General features: G+C 37.3%; 1 protein-coding gene across 2 annotated transcripts in view; it reads left to right on the top strand.

The window, feature by feature from the left end:
* The first annotated feature begins 3,224 nt into the window (after window positions 1-3,224).
* Window positions 3,225-21,883, top strand: part of LOC132158248 (glutamate receptor ionotropic, NMDA 2D) — a 79,276-nt gene continuing 60,617 nt past the window's right edge. For both annotated transcript variants that reach the window (XR_009437676.1, XM_059567579.1), the window contains exon 1: window positions 3,225-3,439. The gene's annotated coding sequence lies outside the window, so the exon portion shown is untranslated. The remainder of the gene's footprint in view (window positions 3,440-21,883) is intronic.

Below are 21,883 nucleotides of genomic sequence, written 5' to 3' on the forward strand. Positions count from 1 at the left end.
ATTGATTCTGAACCGATTCTGTGCTATGTTATGAGCCCAGGTAAACCGAAGGCTTGCAGTCAATGCCAATGACGCCATTACGTCGAGCGCAAAAGAACCGGTGAACTGTTTTCTTCAACTGGTTTATTGAATCGAACTGTCAGAAAGAACTACTGGTGATTCGAAAACCGATGCAACCGGTTCTTGACTCGTGAACGAGTCATTATCTGGCTCGGCTCGGTGTTCATCTCTCTCTTCACAGCAGTTCACTTCAGTCAGCATGCGCAGTCTTCTTAATCGCTTGATTCGCTCAATGATGTGCCAGCTTCATCAAACCTGCCATCTACAGTTCTGTTTGTAATGGAATGATTCGTAACATTTTTATAATTGTAACGAGTAACGATGCAGCACATAAAAAAAATATCGGAGTAAAAGTATTAAACTCATTGAAAATATGTACTGAAGTAAAAGTGGAAGTAGGAGAAAAAAATAATACTCAAGTAAAGTACAGATACCGCCTTTTAGTACTTAAGTACAGTAGTGAAGTAGTTCTACTTCGTTACTATACATCTCTGTTTGTGATGCAGTGCCGTCTAAGGGCCCGAAGATCACGGGCATCCAGTGTGGTTTTCTGGCCTTGACTCTTACGCAGAGAGATTGTTCCAGATTCTCTGAATCTTTGGATCAGGGATCAGCAACCTTTTCGGCATGACGTGCCATTTTTTATTTTTATGGTTAACCACTGTGCCAACACAGCCCCCCCCCCCCACACACACCCCGATATAATTCTGTATTTAAACGGTACATACACAATTTTTTATTATATGATAAAAAAACGTTTTTTTAACGTTTAATCAACGTTAAAGCACTGCTTTAATTGATGAACGTGCACACACAAACACACACACACACACCACTCGCACACAGAGATCTGAGATCGTGCTGTGCAAAAAGTAGCATTCAGAGTGTTGTCACGCTACTTTTATTAATCGATACTGAATCGCTACATTATATTTCTCAACAACAAAGGGGCAAAATCGCTTCATTGTCTGCAGAGAGACAATTTACCCCCCCCCCACTTTTTTTCTCTCAAAATGGCCATATTTCAGAAAATTTCTCATCACTGGATATAGCTTTAGGTTATTTAACATTTCTATGGTAAAACGTATTATTAAAAGTTGACTAATGTTAATTGATTTGCAGCTTCATCTTACCTCACTCTCTTTAACGTTAAACTGACGCTTCGCGCTCTGCTTCTGTGAACAGTAAACCCCGCCTACTTTGATCTGATTGGCCATCTCAGTCATTTTGACATTGATGAGTGCTGTTAGACCGAGGCTTTGATCTGAAGCACCTAGTATGTGCAGTGTTTGCACGTGCATCCATGCAAGTTAATTCTCACACTTTAATAGTATTTGTAGCTCATAACAGGCTGTGTGACTATGAGAAGTTATTACATCAAACTGTACGTCATTATACAGTTTTCCTTATTGCTTGCGTGCCAGCGATTATCCCTCTGCGTGCCACTGTTGGCACGCGTGCCGTAGGTTGCCAACCCCTGCTTTGGATGATATTATGCACTGTAGATGATGATAACTTCAAACTCTTTTCAATTTTTCTCTGAGAAACTCCTCTCTGATATTGCTTCACTATTTTTCACTGCAGCATTGGGGGAATTGGTGATCCTCTGCCCATCTTGACTTCTGAGACACACCGCCACTCTGAGAGGCTCTTTTTTTATACCCGATCATGTTGCCAATTGACCTAATAAGTTGCAAATTGGCCTTTTCCGGCCTCTTATTGCTACCTACATTTCGAAATGTCTCACTTTCAACATTTGATATTTTATCTATATTCTGTTGTGAATAAAACATAAATTTATGAGATTTATAAATTGTTCCATTCCTTTTTTACTCACAATTTGCACAGTGTCCCAACTTTTTTGGAATCGGGTTTGTAGATGCTCCTGCACAGACATGATGCTGGGAGTAGATGAGGAAATAGATCAGCAGTTTATGCTTTAAAACACAGGATTCAAACCCTGTTCCTGGAGGGCCCCCAACAGTATTCACTTTGGATGTCTCCCAAATCAAACACACCTGATTAAACTCATCAGCTCATTAGTAAAGTACTCCATGACTTTAAATGGATATGTTAGATGAGGGAGACAACCAAAATGTGTAGCGTTGGGGGCCCTCCAGGAACAGGGTTGGAAACGACTGCGCTTTAAATGGCTGAATGGTATTTCATCAATAGCGCTGCGTCACGCTGGGATTCAGTAAGGAGTGACCTTCTGCAAAAAACATTGACCATTTATCATCTGAGCTCACTAAATGAAACACACAGAGTGTCAGTATTAATCACAGGCTATTGAGTTATTGGTTTATTAATCGATTGATGAGTCACAGGATCTACAGGACCACAGATGAAAAAAAAGAGCTCACACAGCAGGAAAAAAAAATCTTTTTTTTTTAAATAAATAAAATAAAAGCACTTGAATTTGAACAAATTATAAGACAGGTTGATGCTCCATTGATAGCCCTACTGCAGCTCAAGCTACTTACTCCTTCCACCGATCATTTTCCCGGCATGAGGAACGCTAGCTCACTCTTCAGGACACGCGCACGCACGCACACGGCCTGTGAGTATTTTCACCTGTGTCTTTGCTGTATGATACACGCGTGTCTAGTGACACGGATGGACGGCCTGACGGACGAAAACCTCTCCGTTTTGCTCGGAGAAGGAGAAGTGGCGATACGGCACCATTGATTCGCGGCACGGGATGATGGAAGGGGAGAGAGACGCGGAAGGGGGCTGCGGGGGGCATGCAACAGAGGACTGAGTGGCTCTAGTAAATATTTATATTGCATGATGATATGCGCGAGCAAAAGGAGGAGGTGTGTGCACGCGAGCGCGCGCGCGCGTGTGTGTGTGTGTGTGTGTGTGTATGGGGAGGAAGAGGGCTGAGAGAGAGAGAGAGAGAGAAAGGAGAGGAAGAGACCTCGAGCCAACCAGTTATTAATATTATTCCACACCGCTAAGTTTAGCATTCAACACGTGTCGCAAGTGATGGAGAGAGAGCGCGGGAGAGAGAGGCGGCCGGCGCGCGCGCGCGAAAGAGGGAGGTTGACGGTTGCTAGGTGACGAGGCGCATATACTGAATTTTAACAAAAGAGCGGAGAAAGAGGGAGAGAGAGAGAGAGGAGCGAGAGAGAAAGAGAGAGAGAGAGAGAGACAGAGAGAGAGAGAGACAGAGAGAGAGAGAGAGAGAGAGAGAGAGAGAGGAGGGAGCGGGAGATAGGTGGAGAGAGAGCTCGCGAAAATTGAATACACGTAGAATATATATATTTCTATGTGTATTTTCCCCGGAGAAGCCGCAAAAAGGATACATCGAAGGGAATGATGTGAAGAGAATGGAGGGCCGAAAGGAGAGAGGGGGGACAGGCGCGTAAAAAACACAGTAAGTAACAGTTTAATGAATGCTGCTGTGTTTCTGCACCGACTTGACTGCGTGGAGAGAGGAGACATGGCACTGACAGTGCACCGCCGGCTCCGGGTGAGGGGACTTTGATGCGCTATATGTGGAAAAGATGGATGGCACGAGACAGAGAGATGGATACGACCGGCGCGCGCGGGGGTTTGACCCTTCTGTCATTGCTGCACGCGCACACATATGCCAGCGCTTACAAGCCCACTTGTTCCTCAGCGAAACGGCACATACTTCGACTTTTCTTGCACTCTCACTGCACAGATATACACGCGCAGAGGTTACAGCAACATGCGAAGACGCACGCACGCGCCTGGAAACGGCACTGATACGAGCAGTCTGCGGCCACAATTAGTAATTTTTCATAAAAACAACTACTGCGAAGCGGCTGAATTTTAAAACGTGTTTAAAATGCTGCTTCGGTGCGGCTAATGATCGCGTCGCTGTGCCGCGCTGTTAGGCTGCTCGTCTCCAGTTGTGAATGTAAACTGCGGATTTATCAATTTTCCTGAGCACAGTTATCAGTGTCTCGTAGTGCATGTGTGTTTGATGCTCTTGGTGTTTCAGTGCCATGCGAGCTTATTTAAATAGCATAGCTTGTTCATTTTCCAGTATTTTTTTTTTTGTATTTATAAATATTTAAATGAGATGGAGACTTGAAATATGTCAAAACACCAATTGCTGTCATTTCTCAAAGTCTAGCCATTTGCTTCTTTAATAGTTGGGTAAGAAATCAGCGAAATTGATGAGCAGGGCTCATTATGTTAATTTCATATGGAGCCCATCATAGGCCCACAGTTTTCCTCCTGCGATATGAATCAAACTGTTGGCGTTTAGATGAAGTAAAATCATTTATGTGGGGCTTCTGCTTCATATTCCGTAATAAGTTTTACTCCCTGCTTGCGCCAAACTTATTAAAGCTGTTATGATGGAGCCTGGAGTCCTGCAGAGGGAATGTGAGGTCTTAATGTCCACCAAGACAAGGCATATATCATAAATTTTTTTGTACAATTATATGTGTTAGTACACTAACGGCATGTTGTGACCTTTCGTAAGATTCGACCCTGTACGATTTTCACATCTTCTGAGATAGATACATATGTGGTCTGGCAGGTGAAAAGATAGAGATGAAGAAAGATTATGACCTCCAAAAAAGCACATTTATTGAACAAGGCATGTTGTGGATACTGGGCACGCAAATCACCAAGGACTGCACACACACACTGCAGTACTGTAATGCGCACAGTAATGTTAATGTGTTGCCTTCAGTGTCAATATAGCTTCACTCCAGCGGTCTGTCTTACAGCTGCTCTCCAGGCTTTACTGTAGAGGGAGGGGGAGTGCACTTATAAAAAAAAAAGGAAGGAGAGTGAAAGAATGAAAGAGTATAGAATGAAAGAAGGTGAGAGACAATAATGCACTGAAGAGGAGGATACAGCAGAGGTGAGGATACAGATGAAGCTGGATGGTGAGGAGAAGTCTCATAGCCACAGAAATACAGTGAAGGATGAGGAAAAGAGAAATACAGTGCAAACAGAATGAGGGAGTGAGAGGAGGAAATGAAGGAGAGGAAGAAAGCGAAAAGAGGAATTGAATATCTGAGACTGAACATGGTTGGAGGGCTCAGACAGAGAGATGAGAGCAGCTTGAATCAACGTTTGCATTTCTCTTTTCTTCTTTCTCCTCTTCTGTTTCGGCGCATTGATTCTTTATCTTCTCCTTTACCTTTGCTCTCTATCCTCTCTATCGTTCCCTCCCTTGGGCTTTCAGACTCTAGAGTGTTGCTGCTTTTTTAACATCTCTTTTTTCCCGCTGGATCCCTCTCCAGCATTTTTATATCAGTCTCTTCATCTGATAACTTCCCTCTCTCTTATTTTTTGTTTGCATAGCTGTGTTGATGAGTCCAGCTTGCCCAAACTGCATCCAACTGCATCCCACTTAAATGTGACTAATTAAGGTAAAGCTCGTTAACACAGAACATCAATTAGTCTTTAACGAGATCATAGGCTGGTGTTTGTAAGAGATTACATTGCTCCCTTCTCCCTCGACTCCCCAGCGGTTAGACTGGCTCGCTATTGATAAAGGCCACGCTAATTTACATTAGACCTCAGACACAGTTTGGGTGCTTTGGTCAGATGGAGAAAGGGAAGCACATGAGACACCACAGGTGCTCAGACATTCTGACCCATATACTACAGCCCACCCAGTCTCGCACAGAGCTATTGCTATTTTAGGGGCACAGAACACATTTTTGTGTTTATAAATGGGATGCTGGGCAGTGTATTAATATAAAAAAAAAAACAAAGTCTAAAGACACACTTTTTAAAAGTTAAACTTCTTATGGAATCCCATTTCTGCAACGTAAAACAAATACGTAATTAAAATATAAAATATAAATTATGACATTCTGCCATAATTATGAGATAAAAAGCTGAAATTTTGAAATTTCGAAATTCATAGAAAATTATTAAAAAGTCATAAAATGACATCATAATCATTAGATAAAAAGTCATAACTGTGACACAAAAAGTCTAAATTGACATAAGGTAAAACTATTGCAAAGTCATGAATATGAGATGAAAAGTCAAAATGAGGACATACTAAGTTACAAGTATGAGATCAAATTAGTCAAAATTGACAGTTAAAATTGTAATGGAAAAAATACTATTATAACAAGTCATTTTATCTCATCATTTTGATTTTGATATTAATTTAGACTCTTACTATTTCATTATTATAACTTCTTATGTTGTAATTATGATTTATCAAAGTTATTATTATTATTATTTTTTTTTAATGTGGCTGAAATAAGCCTCCACATTAAAGGATTAGTCCATCCCAGAATTTAAAGTTCCTGATAATTTATAGGCGGAAGTAGTTTTGTCAAAAGACCCGGTACTTCGGTACCAAGTCGGTACTAAAAAAATGAAAATGTTATGGTACCAGGTTTTTTTAAGAGTACTGAGTACCCAGTCAACCCGGTTCTGAAAGGTGCGCAGATGCGTTCTCTTCATGAAAGCAGTGAGAGATGGCGACATCAAAAGGAGGAAACACACCAAACTAACAAAATACTTTAAAGACAGACACCCAGATCAAATTAAAGAGTTCAAGCAGGTAAGTTTCATTGTGTTTCCCATACACTGATTTATCTGTGGTGGCCCGCCACGATATTAAAACTCACCACCACAAATAGATTTTCCAAAAGGCTTTGACTTCATTGAATAGACATGAGCACGTGTGTCTAAGTCGAAACCCAGTGCAGGTGTTTTTATATCACTGTATTTTTGAAGGAATCCAGCTTTCTTCAGAAAATTATGGATGCCATTTTTATTTAATCTTTTACAAGTGCCGCCTGCTGGCAGAGAGTAAACTAGCATATATGCCGACACAAATAGAGTGCAAGGCATTTTTTTTAATAAGCATGTTTTTGCGTTTTGCCTTGGTACCGAAACTGGTACAGAGAACCGTGGATTTTCACTGGTATTGGTACCGAATACTGAAATTTTGGTACCGTGACAACACTAAGCAGAAGGTAGGGTGAAAAACCTTAAATGTTTCCAGTCTTTTTTGCATGTGATGCTGCAGATGAAGAGAAAACTTGGGCGCAATGGTCAAAACGTGTTTTTCTAGCATGTTTATGTAGAAAATAATTAAAAACAATGCAGAGAAATGCAAAAGTCCATTCTGTGTGAACGCCACCTTATAGTTATGCAGCTGAGTTCGAGTGGTAGTGAAGGAGCAATGGAAAAAGTAGGAGGAGAAGGAAAAAAAGAAAGAAAGTGTTTCTATGATCCATTGTGGCGATGAAGAAGCTCGAAAAACAGAAATGTAAGTGATTTTTAACAACAAGCCGGAAATGTTAGCATATTAAGAGGAAACGTTAACACAGAAAGTGTAGCACTCACTGGCATCCTGTTCTAATCAGCCATGAGAGTTTCCACAGGAGGCTGAGCCCTCTTTTTCACCCATCTCCACGGTTACCGTAACCACGGATATTTCCGTCTAACTACAACTGCGGTCCTGTACAGTTACCACGGAAATCCCTGCAAGACTTCCCTCGCTTCCAAACACAATTCACCTGACAGCTTAACGTGAGCTCGCTGACGCTCTGCAGGCTCGCAGCCTCTCTGACTCATTCGTCTCTGATATCCAATCAAACACAAGTCCATAAAATGCTACTGACAGATGTAAACTAACACTGGCTGAAGATCCCCCTGGGGTGGTCTCTAGTGCTAAGACAGGTATTGTGATGCTGTTTCTGTGAAGTGGAGAGGTGCAGCGATGTGTACAGCAGCTGCTGGATGAAACGAGATGAGATTCAGGGACAGTGAAATGACACGGATAATGGTGGACCAAACTGAGGAGACATTTTGGGGTGCTGATTGATCACACTGACAGACTTCTGTCCAGTATGTTAATGGAAAAAAAAGGAGGAAAAGAACGATGTGTGCTTTTACCCTGACACAGATCTAGTGCAGATATAGCTGGATTACTTTTGTTTAGATCAAAACAAGAACAGAAATGGTTCTTTGGTAACTTTTAATTTCACAGATGTGTCTGAAATGGAATACATACTGGTGAAGTTGTTTTCTTAATGCACTTAATAGAGTGCACATTTTCAGCAGCCTTGGTTCCAGAAGTTTTTTTTTTCCATTGGGATTTTATCTTCTTTAAAGACTAATAAGCCATGGACTAAACCAACCAGATGAATCTCAGCATTACAAACTTTGATGTGAAGCAAAAAATACAATGATTGACAAGACTGTGTACCTATTGCCTTTAAATGAATGAATAAATAGCATTGTGAATTACATAAATTAAAAACTATTGATTTAAAGATATTATATATTTTGGCTTATTTCAAACTAAGCTTAGAGATATTTTAGTAGTTTGAGAGCATAGGGAGACTGACTCTGTTACAGCATTCACAGTGCTTCATGGGAGTTGGTGGGCTCTAAAGAGGTTTTGTGGCACAGTTTGCTTGTCATGATTTTCTGATTTGTGGAGACGTGTTTACAAAATTATAGATAATGTAGTGTTTCCTAATGCACACTGACAGTTTCAACAGACGCATGCACCATTTATTAACAACATCGTAGGTCACAGTAGGTCTGTCTGTAACGTTTGTAAGTAATTGTTAAAATTCAGTTTCCTTATGGATAAAATGAATGGAATTTATACTTTTGAAACCTGGCTGTTACATTCTAGTAATAATTTTTTTAGAGAGAGTAATCATTTTATCATTAACTGTACCACTTATATAGTAATGCTGAAATAGAACTAGTAACAAATTACATATGCACATTTTGTTACAGTGAAATACATTTGCACAGAATATTGCTTGTTTACTTGTGTTTCTATGTCTGTTTGTGATGTATTGACATCAAGAAAACATTATTGAGCTGGCTGACATAACTGAAGTTTATGTTGACTTGTGATGTTCTTAGAAGTTAGGACAGGATTAATATAAGCAAAACCACATACAATCAGTTCTGTTTATAGCTGTCTACATTGTATAATCTCCAACTATTACTACAAATTAAAAACTAAAAATTACTTTGTGGACATTTAAAGTTTAGTTCACCAAAAAAAGTAAAATTCTATCATCATTTACTCATCCTTATGTCGACTATTCTATGGACAACAAAATTTTTTATTTCTTCCACAGAAGACAGAAAGTCAAGCAGGTTTGGAACAACATGATGGTGAGTATATGATGACAGAATATTCTTTTTTTGGGGGGGGGGGGGGTGACTTTCCCTTCAAATAAAAAGTATGAGCATTATGTTTTCTGACCTTTATAAAAATATGTTTCTTAATATTAAATGTATATGTGCTGGACCAACAAAAAAATCTAAATATTTGAACCCTCAAAATACAGTAAAAAAAAAAGTTATAAATGTAGTTATGAAGTACTAATATCCATGTAGTGTAGATTGTTTGTTCAAAGTACTTGTTGTTCAAAGTTCAGTGCAGCTGTGTGTGTGTGTGTGTGTGTGTGTGAGAGAGAGAGAGAGAGAGAGAGAGAGAGAGAGAGAAGGAGAGATGGGGAAAGTGAGGGAGATTGTAAGTGTAATCAAGCATGTGATGCACAGGTGTGCATGTTGGTGCGTCAGTAATCTAATGTTGCTGTAGGCATATATGAGCAGTGCTTTTACATCCAAGTGTGTATCTGTGCATCACCATCTGATTGTAACAACTGTTTGCCATGTAGATTCAATCTCATGAATTATTCATATCTGAAATATGCATTTATGCCATGAGACCAGGTAGGAAATATGGTATGTGCTTTAGGGTCTGGCATTTCCTATTTTGAGTTATGTTTACCTATGCTGTTTATCCTTTGTACATGTGTGTAAGGAATGCATGCTGCATTTAGTTTTTAACTATCTATAGATACACTGTCTCAGTGATTGAAGAGAGGAGGGTGTTCTTGCATTATTACAGCCATAATTTGCTGGTTAACTCACAGCATGGTGTGCTGAGCACGAGAGAAACAGTCTCATTGGGCAACAACTGTCATCTGTTTCAAAGAAATAGGACAACGCAAGGCTGTATTCATGAAATGATGCATTAATTTAAACTCTTTGCTAGTCTGACACAGAGCATTTTTTTGCTTAGTTGCCTCAGTGAAGTTTTCCCAACAACTTTCATTAATAGTGCTGGAATTATGAACTCTCTCCTTTGCTTTGTCAGACACCTCTCTCTTTTTCATCGGTTCTTTTTTCCTACCGCACGTGGTAATTAGGGGCAACTGCACAAAAAGGTACCTAGAGAGATTACCTTGAGTCTAATATACATGCTAATAGCATAGTACTTTACATGCTTAATAAGCCCATCCGAAGGGCTCAATACGCAATCTTCAGACAACCGTAGGACAATGGGTGTGGCCTTGCTCTGGATTCTGACCAGTCAAACTGAATTCCTCATAAATATACTTTCAGATTTAGCATTTAAAGGGAAAGCGCATCCAAAAATCTGAAGTTTTGTCATCATTTACTCACCCTCATATTGTTCTAAACCCATAAGACTGACACCCAAATGAAGGCTTTTTGAATGAAATGGGAATTCTTGTTCCTTTGTTGAAAGCCCATACAACCATAAACTTTCAAACTTCAAAAAGTTAAAGAATGTGTAAAAGAAATCTATATGAATCGAGCAGTTCAATCCAAGGATCTGAAGAGGCACTATCACTTTATATGATGAACAGATTTAATTTATTCATATAATCACTGATCAACGCACATACAAAGCCTTCTGAAAATGAAGTAGGGTGAATTCAGGTAAAGTGGGCTGTTTAAGATTGATTGTGTTGTGCTCAATGGGTTTACACTTTCAGAGCATAACAATGGTCTTTAATTAAAGGACACTTAAAAAAAAAGATAAAATAGTTTTGGCTGATGCAATATAACCTTACACCTCAAAGAAGGACTTGCTCATCATGCAAGATAGTGTAAGACCTGCTTTGACATTCAGAATTTCATTTCTAAATTACGGTTGCTCACAAAATGTAAACAAATGTTATTGTGACAGTACTTGTATTAATTGTTACAGAAATCAACATGGATTAAAATATACATCAAATATATTTATATAATATATACATGCAAAGAATACATCTGTTTAAAAAGTTTGTTTTTTTATTTTAAGTTGGTTAAATATTGCTGGCACACTGCTGACTTTAGAAAACAAAAATGAGTGTCTGGTCAGGAAATTCAAGCCAGATATGCAAGGAAGAAAAGAGAGAGTAGAATGGGAGATAAGGCATGAAGTTGAATCTACAGTTAGTCATAGTCACAATTACAGTTTAAGTGTTTTGAGAAAACAGACATGAGGTTTTACAATATAACATTTCAAATGGTCCTTTTATTTTATTTTTTTCGTTAGCATTCTGTAAATTTATTGATCTTATAGAGTTAATTTTCATCAATATTCTGTTAGATTTAGTACAATGTGCTAAAATACTTCAAATATTCAAAGTACACTAAAACTGTACATACATTACAGTTAAGCATGCTTCTTTTTCACAAGGATAGAGCACATCAAACATGATAAATGGAAGCTCAAAGGTGGCTTTTATAGGAAAAAATGAGGTTTGTTCTTTTGACAAGAAATATGGTTGAGCTTCCTTGTTTATATTTGATGTACTCCATGTCTGTAAATTAAATGATCATCATCATATAAATTGATCACATCTCTTTAGAAGATTCATATGCATTACTTTTAATATTCTGATTTAACTTTTGGCATAATGGAGAAACAGAATTGAAATTGGCTTTCAATGGAGAAACAGAAATCTCTCGGGCTTTAATAAAGATATCTCCATTTGTGTTTCAAAGAGGAATGAAAGTTGACATGAGGGTGACCAATTGATGAAAGAATTTCCATTTTAGGGTGAACTGTCCCTTCAATATTCCATTTTCCTCTTTTATCTAGTGAAGTCATGATGATTTTTAATTCACACCAGTTCCCATGTCTCCCTCTGTATTCATTAATGATGATTCACAAGCAAACAGACATTACCACGACAGCACAAATGATATAAAGCCACACGGCGGGAGTCGGTGTCACCTGTAAAACAATTCAAACTGTGCATGCATTTCGAAGGCAGTCATGTCAAAGATTGAACGTCTACGACAGGCTTTTTGTCATGTTAACAACATTCCCATTGACCTTTAATAATGACTATGTCAAACAAAGAGTCACGGCACTTGTACAGCGGAGGGCAGATGAGGCCAATAACACCACCATTTCCGATTACATTTACATTTATTTTCTTGGCAGATGCTTTCCTACCAAAGCGATTTGCAAGAGGCTGCGTGCGCTGCATTGGCGCTAAAGGCAGTGTGTTTGTGTGCTGGGGTGCACATGAGTGTAAGTGTCATTAAACATATGCCATGTGAGCATGTGCTCCCTATCACTGATTTTATGGTCTGTGTCTGTGTGCGAGCGTATGTGTGTGTGGCCACCCTGTGCATCTGTGCCTGAAATTACACGTTAGTGGGTAAAGCCAAGTGTCCACTTGCAAGTGTATGTGTGTGTGTATGTTGAGGCGGGCACGGGAGGAAGCTGACAGCTGGGAGAGTGTATCAGTGTCCATGAAGATTGTGTTGATGTGCACAGTGTGTATCCGGCTTCTTTTCTGGCACCCAGTGCGTGTGAGGACAGGCCAGATGTGGTGTGAAAGCATGTGTGTGTGACTGATTGAGAGAGTGTAATTTGATGTGTGTCCTTATTTCCAGTCCAAGTTGTCAATGTGGATATGTAGACGAAACTTCACAAAGGATTTGCTCTGTTTTAAGAGTGCAGGTTAGTTCCTGAGCGTCACTGTTTGTGGATCAGTTTACACTGAAAAAAGTAAAACGACCATGTCATTTAAAGTGTATTTTCATATTGGCCTAATCAAAAAATTGTGGTTTCTGGTTTAAACCTGTTTTGTCCAGTTTGTCTAAAACACTACTTTTTTTTTGTGTAACAGAGATTATGTTATATATTTTAAGAAAACATTAGAAAGGGAAATTTCTTTATAGTACATCCATATTAAAGCTACTTTAGTCTTTTTATGTTAAAATTAAGTTGTAAAAAGTTGTCCAAATATCATGATCCATAATAATGCATCCTCCAGTGAAAAAGTTCCTCTCACATCTAAAGCCACCAACATATTTGTTTAGAACTGTTTTCACGTGTAAACAGTGATTATGTTTCTCTCCTGATTCAGAGTAGACTTTTTCACAGGAGAAAGTAATATTATGGATAAAGGACTATTAATATATTAATATTTATTATAAAATAAATATTTATTTTTTGCATGAACTATTTCTTTATATTTGGTTTTATAATAATTAGGAAAAAATGGCATTGTATGTTTTTGTCTTTGCAAAAAGGAATATTTTTGATTAATATTTAATACTTATGTAATGTTCAAACCAAACCAGAAATATAGTTTGAGAGAAACTAATAGATTTGGCTTTGACAAATTAGATTTTTTTTAAGTTGGTCCAAAGTAATTTTTACAGTACACAGATGTGTTATGTGTGTGTGTTGAGTGTTATTATGCAGCTCTTGTCAGTGAAACTCACTCCTCACAGCGGTGTGTGTCTGAGAGGTGTGAGTAGGGATGCTGTAAGCGTGCTGTGTTTCAGCTCTACCTCTCCTCCTCCTTCATCTCCTCTCATCAGCACCTCCCACTCATCCTGTGCCACTCCACTGGCTCCCGATCCATTCACTCCCCATCGCACTGAACAGATAGGAGCACTACATTTACTTTTGCTCATGTAGAACTGTAACCGCTTTTCAGTTTTGGATGCTCATCAGATGCTTCATTAGGTTTTTTGAAAGCCTTCATTCTCGATTTGCCAAAAATATAAAACAATACACTTGTTTGGGCTGCCCTCTGAAGAAAACCACATAGCGTGACATGATGTTCATTCCTTTATCTGAGACAAAAAACACTTTAGCTGTGTCATACTGTAGATAAGATGACTCAGCCAATGAGATAATGACTTTTTTTTTGTACATAACATTTCTTATTTATAGTGTAAACCACATTTTTTACAGTTTTTAAGGTAGCTTTTTTTTTCAAATATCATGAATCATTCATTCATAAATATTATGTTTTTGCTAAGTCACACCACATGATGTTACAATTTGACCTTTTTCATAAAAAGGTCAAATCATTTTAAGACGCTTATAATTAAATTTAATTATAGAAAACATGCAAAAATCCTTAAGGGCTTTTTTTCACTGAAGCTTTTTTTCTTCATAATAGCATCGGCACAGTAATACCATCCTGACATTTATTGTCTTTAAACAAACAGGAAATATCAATAGCCTTTACATTATATACTGCGGTTGTAAGTGTAGACAGCAGGGTTTATACAGTCATTGTTTGAGAATATTGTATACAAAGGGATCAGCTAACTAATTAACTGACTACATATGACTTGTAGATGTATGTATATACCCTTAGACACACATTCATACTGTATAACATACATCCAAACACCTATATATATATATATATATATATATACATACACACATATTATAAACATACCAATACATAAAAAGATACATACACATACAAACAAATGGATGCATTTTTTGCATATGTATACTGTTTGAGTCAATTTATAGATCCAAACAAAAAATGGGTGCTGCTTTGTTGATCCAACCATTGTGCTATCGTTGCATCTAAATCTGTGTGTTTTTGCTGGATAATGGTCTTTTTGCACTGTAGCGCTCAGTGAGCAGGCCACTCTCCCTGATGGATTGCATCTCCTGGCTTGCTTATTTCCCCCACTGTCAGGAAGTCAGGTCTCTTTCTCCAGGGCAATTTCCACTTTAAATCTCAATCATATTCAAATGGTAGAGTGGCACAACACAGGGCAACTGCTTTTTTTTGTATTAAACCCCAAAACAAGTTGATGAGGTTTTTCAGTGTTTTGTTTTTTTTAATGAAACTCTGCGATTAATCTAGGCAACCAATGAATAGCTAATGCTCATGGTGGGCAGTCAATTATCTGTGGATAGAGGCAGGAGGAGGCCGTTCCTGGTCATTTATAATTAAATTTTAGTTAAGAGTCAGTTTGAGCACTCTGTATCTTTGGAGGAGCTTTGATTCAGCAGCAGAAGCTTGACTTACACACATCATTTACATTGTTCAGTGCTAACAATCTTTTAAAGATGCAATAAATTAGCTTCTCTAGTTAAATCCACCTGTACAATAAAAAAATGAAAAGCTGATGCCCATTCCAGTTAAAGAAATCCATATCCATCCTTGAGGTGCTCTGATACTTTTTGCATTATACAGACGATCGGATCTTCTGAGGACTGGTGTTGTTATGGAGGGTGAAGGCTTATCTTAGGGCAGATGCTGCCCAGGGGCTCATAGATTTTGGATGGTTTATGATCCAAGTTGACTCACGGCATTTCCCCCGGTGTGTCCTTAGAACGGCTCTAATCCTTAAAACACTCCATTGTGCTTGACAGAAAGGCAGGATGCATGATCTCAGTGGGGACTGGAAGCTTAAGGGATGTGCTTGTTGAGCCAACCCCAGGCAGGGCATCATGTAGAGACCGCCACGAAGTTCATGGTGCTGAACTCCTACTCGAGGGTCCTCGGAGCCAGCTGCAGGCTGGTAGCAGTTTCCAGGAGTACATTTATCAATGCCGAGCCTCTGAATAGCAGCCAGATATTAAACCTAAGCTCTTTGGAAAAATCTGACTCTACCTATATTTGTGCAAAATGTTCCTTTACGTACAGTTCACTGCAGTTTTCCGATGAAATGACAGCTAGTGATATTAATAGTCCAACAATTTATTTTCATACAAATTATCATCGCAGGGACTGATTATCAATTAATAAAGACTTAGGGCCCTATTTTAACGTTCTAAACGCAAAGTGTAAAGCAGACGGCGCAGGTGCACTCAGGGTGTGTCAAAATCCACTTTTGCTATTTTAACGACGGAAAAACGGTCCGTGCGCCGGGGCGCATTTTTGGAATGGGTTGTCCCTATTCTCTTAATTCCCTTAGGGTCAAAGTACCTAATAAACTTACCAAAATCTACATTTTCATTTTTAGTGGACAAGACATTGGGTTCATTATTCTCTCAAACAATAATATTACATTTTATTTTAAATGACAAAGCATTTCAATTAAGATCTACATCATTAAATGCAAAAAGTCTGGCTGTGCTTAATGGGTACATTTTTGCACTCTTTAAGCACACCCCTGTTCCCTTTAAGCTCACATCATGTTTTATTAAAAGTTATTTTTCATTTTAAACAACCTTTTTAAAGAATAATTGAAAAAAAAGTATTTGAAGGTACAAAGTCAATCAAGCAACAAGGCATTTCATTTTATCATAGTGAAGTGTCATTAAAGCACACTGCAACATCTAGACTAGTCCATATTTAGTGAAGTTGCACATTAAAAAATAAAAAAACAAACTATTTACAAAGTCGGTAAGTGTATGAAGCCTAGTGTTTTAAAAATCTGTTCACATTTTAAAAGTTGTACTGTATTCCAGCCTTTAAGTAGCTTTTTTTCCTAGACCGATATAACGGGTTTCTAATAGGGATGCTCTGGTTAGGATTTTTGCAGCTGATACAAAATATCGATTTCTTGTCATCAGCCATTACCGATGCCGATTCTGATGCTTCAAGGCAAGCTTTCAGGGCTCCAGACTGTGACCAAATGGTGACATTTTGCCACCATTTTTTCTGCCGGTATGACTAATTTTTGTGAGTTGCCCGACTCATAAGCTCTGCCATTTCTGTTGCATTTGAGAAACATCAAATGGCAAATTAAACGAAAGCGAAACTAAACCGCGCTACATTTCAGGTGCACAGAGCTGACCATTTAGCAGCTCAGACCACAACCCAAACAAACTTGTCTGAGCTCAGAACAGCTTTACTCGGCAGCCAGTGTTGATTTTGCGACACTGTTACTGCACAGATGCAACAGTGCTGCGAGATCTAGTGAGAATCGTTCAAATTCTGCACAGAATTCTCTGTTATAATCAGCGCTGACATACATCAGGAAACCAGAAGCTGTAACATTAACTGTAACCATGGTGTTATGGTAGACATAGTCTAATGCATTATATCATTCATTTCAGGGTTTGTACAACCTTTTGAGAGAGAAATTCAAGCACTTTTCAATGACTTTCAAGCATTTCACACAACTATTTCCAGCACTTTAAAGCTTTAATGTTATTTTTAATGGAATGAACAAAATAGCCTACTTTGTGGTAAACAAACACAACATAAAATCACAATTACAACAAGTAGACAGCAGCAGAGGAGCACTTATTGGCTTATTAGTCATTCATTTCTACATTTTTTACGTAGTTTGAAATGATAAATTCGCTATTATAAAGTATCAAATCATTAAGAAATGATGATTCAGATTTTGTCAGAATTGTACACTTTTTTTGTGTATGAAGAAAAGTCTCAAACTTTTCTTCAATTTGCTACTAAATCACACATAATCACAGAAGATCCATATGTAAGAAAAATAATGGTACATTTAATAAGAGTGGAATATATGCATTTTCTGTATATAAAAAGTAGATTTTGCACCTGTTACTGTTGTTAATAAAAGTAAATTTTGTATGCATCTTAACTCAAGTTTAGTGCTTTACTGTCAAATCTGTATAAAAAGGAAACAAAAGAAAAATAAAGAAGAAATGAACATGAAATATTATTAGTAACTGCACTCATTAATGAAAAACAACAGTAATTTTATGATTAAATGATCTTTATTTTGAATACTCTCACACACCACCCCCAGCACTACCAAATCTGCTCCAGCACCACCATCTGTTGAACTTAGTGGCGCAGGTGCCACTGCTCTCAAATGTTAGTCTGGAGCCCTGGCTTTATATAACATCACAAAAATTCCTTATAAACTGAACATTTTAATATGCCTTTAAAAATGGGGTTTATACATAACATTATGTATGTATTTCAGGATACTTAATATAACATAAAAATAAATACAAACAGAATGGAGCCATCTGATATTTAAACATTATCCAGTAGTAAACTGTGAAGGACAAAATAAACATTTAATCTCATAAAATCTAGGAGTCTGATGTAACATAAACATTGTCCAATATAAGCCTGACCAGAAAAAAAAATAAAAAATTAACTCCTAAAAGAATTAATTGGAGCAATAAATTTGCGGGTGGATAAAATAAATGTTAAATAATGCAAATATTAACTAAATTTTTTTAAATAATTTTTTTTTTTTCACCAGACAGCCTTGTGTGTGTGTGTGGGTGTGTGTGTGCATTCGCCTGATCGAGAAGTTGCAATGACAGAAACGGTGACATTCCAAATAAAGTTTGAAAGTAGTAAAACCTGTGTTAATGCTATTGAGTAGGCTAATATGCCCAAAGAATGTTCATTTAAAAGCCGCCCACGATGAACTATTACAGTATGTTACCGTAACACCTTACGGCTCCGACAAGATTTTGTTTCATCCTCCATGCGGTGCCAACTCACAAAAGACTATTTTTAGCCAAGCAGCTATGTGTCGCGCATGCGCCTCTGCGACATGCTAGTCTCACAAGTTTGTTTACAGGAGCAAAGGAAGCAAATTTTCTTTACTTTAGTAAAGGAAAACCAGTCTCCTCTTGGCTTATATTGAAATCCTCCAACATTTTTCTTTACAAATCCTCAGTTTGTACTTCTAATTCGTGACCAGTGTTTTGTTTCTCTTGGAATACAGTCTAATAATGCATTTTATGGATTCTCGTTCAAGGAATGCGCCACTTCGAGTATTATGCCGGACACAGGCAAACTCAAAAAATCGAGTACTCAAATTGAATCGAGGAATCATGACAGCCCTAGAGCTGAACATGCTTTTAGTGCCAATCACTGGAAATTTCACTTTAAAATCTGACACGAAATGTGCAAGAAGCAGTATAATATAACTTTAAAGAAATGTCTCTACAGGCATTTATTTTCAAGGAGCCTGGGTTGGAAATATATATTAAAAAAGAACAAAAATGTTTGATACAGTAGTTGGTGATAATAGATGGATACATGACATGGTGTTATGGCATGGTGTTGTTTAAAGGACTGTTTAAAAAAAATCAAGATTATAGGAGTCACAACAAAAAACGGGGTGAATTAAGTACCACTGTATTTTGTAAATGCAGTGAATGAATTGCAGGGGATCTTTTTTATTGGAATGGCTTGTTAAATTGTTCTTTCCTTATTGATGGAAAACTTGTTTTCTCAGCATGGATAAATTGGGCAAATTAACGTCTTAGACTTAGCTTGTTATGTTAATTGAGGCCATGGGGGTTGTTTTTAGGGAATGGAAGTTATTAGGGTGCTGATTTATGAATAAGAGGAATCATAGGTGTTTTTTGTTTTGTGAATGGGGACAGAAGAGGCCACTGGATTGAATCGACTCTGCATAACCGCGGAAATGTGCACATTTGATGCAAAGGCACGGTGAGATCGGCTGGTAAGCTACACAAGAACATAGTGTTCTTCAACCTCTAAAGCAGTTCAGGACCTCCAAACATAAGGTAGAAGGAGAGTGGGAAAATGTGAGCGAGAGAGAGAAAGTGAGCAAAAATGCTGCATCGAGTGCTGTGTGGAAAGGCCAGCTCACAGATTTCTCATTTCAGCTCTCAGGTTATCCAGAATGAATTGAGAAAAATGATTCACACTGAGAGTTTTTTTCTGTAATGTTGTTCTTGTTTATTTGTTCAGATATGGCTGCTCTTTCAAACATCTCTGCTTCCTGCCTTCATCAGTAAAATAAATTACGAGATAATGAGAAAGAGGTTGCCATCGAGGACCTGCTATTTCTGACAGTGAATGTTGTGGCTGTTTTGAGCCACGATGAAGGCAAGTGGATTGGTTATTATTTAAGACCAATATCAACATACGGAAGATTTCTGATTTGTAGGGCTCTACAAGAAATGTCTGTGTGTCAACTGGTTGTTCATTTTTCAGTTGTTTGTATTGCATTTATTTGAAATGAATTCTGGACAAATATAAAATCTATGCATTTGATAACATACACACAAATGCTGTATCTGAAAACACAGACTAAGCAGGTACTACATTTGATGTAGAACTTACTGCGCAACGCATATGTTAACTTTTCTTTTATTGTACTGTTTTTTCTGTGTTTTTTTTTTTTTTTAATGCTATACAGGGAAGTGCTTTTGACCAAATTCTAAAGTTGTATTGCATGTATTCTACCGAGAAAGCAATCCCATAATCCACTGGGATGAGCTTAATTAAATAAATTCAAGATGGCAGAGAGGCAAGAGAAATGTTAAACAATTGATATTTTTATATATTCAAATATTATAACTGTAATTCAATACTGACAATAAAAGAATAAATTACATTATTCAGTCTTTTTTTATTACTTACATTTTACTAATATATGTGTGCCATCTATATTTATCCTTGTTAGGTAGTTGATGCATAATGTGTCCAATTATTTCAATATCAGGATTTTAGAGTAAAACCTGTATTCAGTCTTTCTTGAAAGTAATTGTTTCTCAATAATATTTTAATTTAGCTTTATTATGCTTTTAATAACCTTTTTAGCTGTATTAGTTCATTTCCAATGGTTCTCTCATGTGACAAATGAATTTTTAAATGTACTGTAGAAATATTTCATGTAGTCTTTTAAATAATAAAAGGCATTAAAGCTGCATGTATAACAATTATGAAATAATTAGCAAGTTTAAAATAGTACAGCATGTCATATTGTAGGTGAACAGCTCTATCAGAGTATTGCATCACTCCTCTCATGCCGCCTGAGTTAAGTCTCCCACACTCTATATGTGAGCACACAGAGGTACCTACATAGGCAGCAAGTCAACTCAATAAGTTTTAGAACAGAGTTTCAGCCTACACCTTTTTGGTCAATTTTTTTTTGTTTTGTTTTTTTGTATGGTTATGTATGTGTACATGCATATGTACAGTTGTATATATGTACACCTCTAAGTTTCATGCTTTCCTGTGCACAATGATGCAAATGGAATTTTGCTTGCTGACCAAAAAATAAAGAAAAAAAGAAAGAATTTTAAAAAGGTGGGAATAAAGCCAAATGAGAACTGCATTTTGTGTATTGCAGAAATGTGAAGTCTTTGAGATGAAGCCCCAGGAGTGCACTTACCGCTCTTTCTCAAAGACCTCTGTCAGGGCCTAACAGTGCTGTATTTGGAAAAAAATAAGCTGGGAGCACTTTTGCTATTTTATCATTTAGCTGACACTTTTATCCAAAGAGTACACTTATTACAGGGACCATCCACCTGGAGAAGCCTGGGGTTAAGTGTCTTGCTCAAAGATGCAATTATTATAATTCATGAATCGCTTCTTGTGGGATTCAAACCTACAATCTTTATTTATCAGCCTACAATAGATCTGCAACATTCTTGCTACTTATGTTACCTGCTAAGTTTCTGGTTTAAACAATTTACCAATTGGTGGAGAGCTTTGCACAATGTTTTATTTTGTGAAATGCCATGTAGAGTTTTTTTTCCTGAAATTATTATTATTTTTTAATAGTTATAATAAAATGTTGGCAATAAAAAACTTAATTTATAAAACAATAAATAAATAAAACAACTTAATTAACAAAAAAGCTTAGTTATATATTATTGTGATTATTCCTTAAAAATAAAGTTTGATTTATTATAGTTTTTAGTATTGGTATTACATTGAGAGACTTATATATAAAACTATATTTTACAGTTTAATATTTGTGGAAAAAAGTCCATATTGCATTTTGATTTAAGTATATAATAATAAAAAGTAGTAATTGTTTTTGGGATTCTGCGATTCATAGATGTGTTGTACAAACCCTACAGAATGGAAACATTTGATTTTCTTAATTTTGTCGAGGCATACAGTAATAGCCTGCATGT

Source organism: Carassius carassius, chromosome 15 (assembly GCF_963082965.1).
Source record: "Carassius carassius chromosome 15, fCarCar2.1, whole genome shotgun sequence".
Lineage (NCBI taxonomy): Eukaryota > Metazoa > Chordata > Actinopteri > Cypriniformes > Cyprinidae > Carassius > Carassius carassius.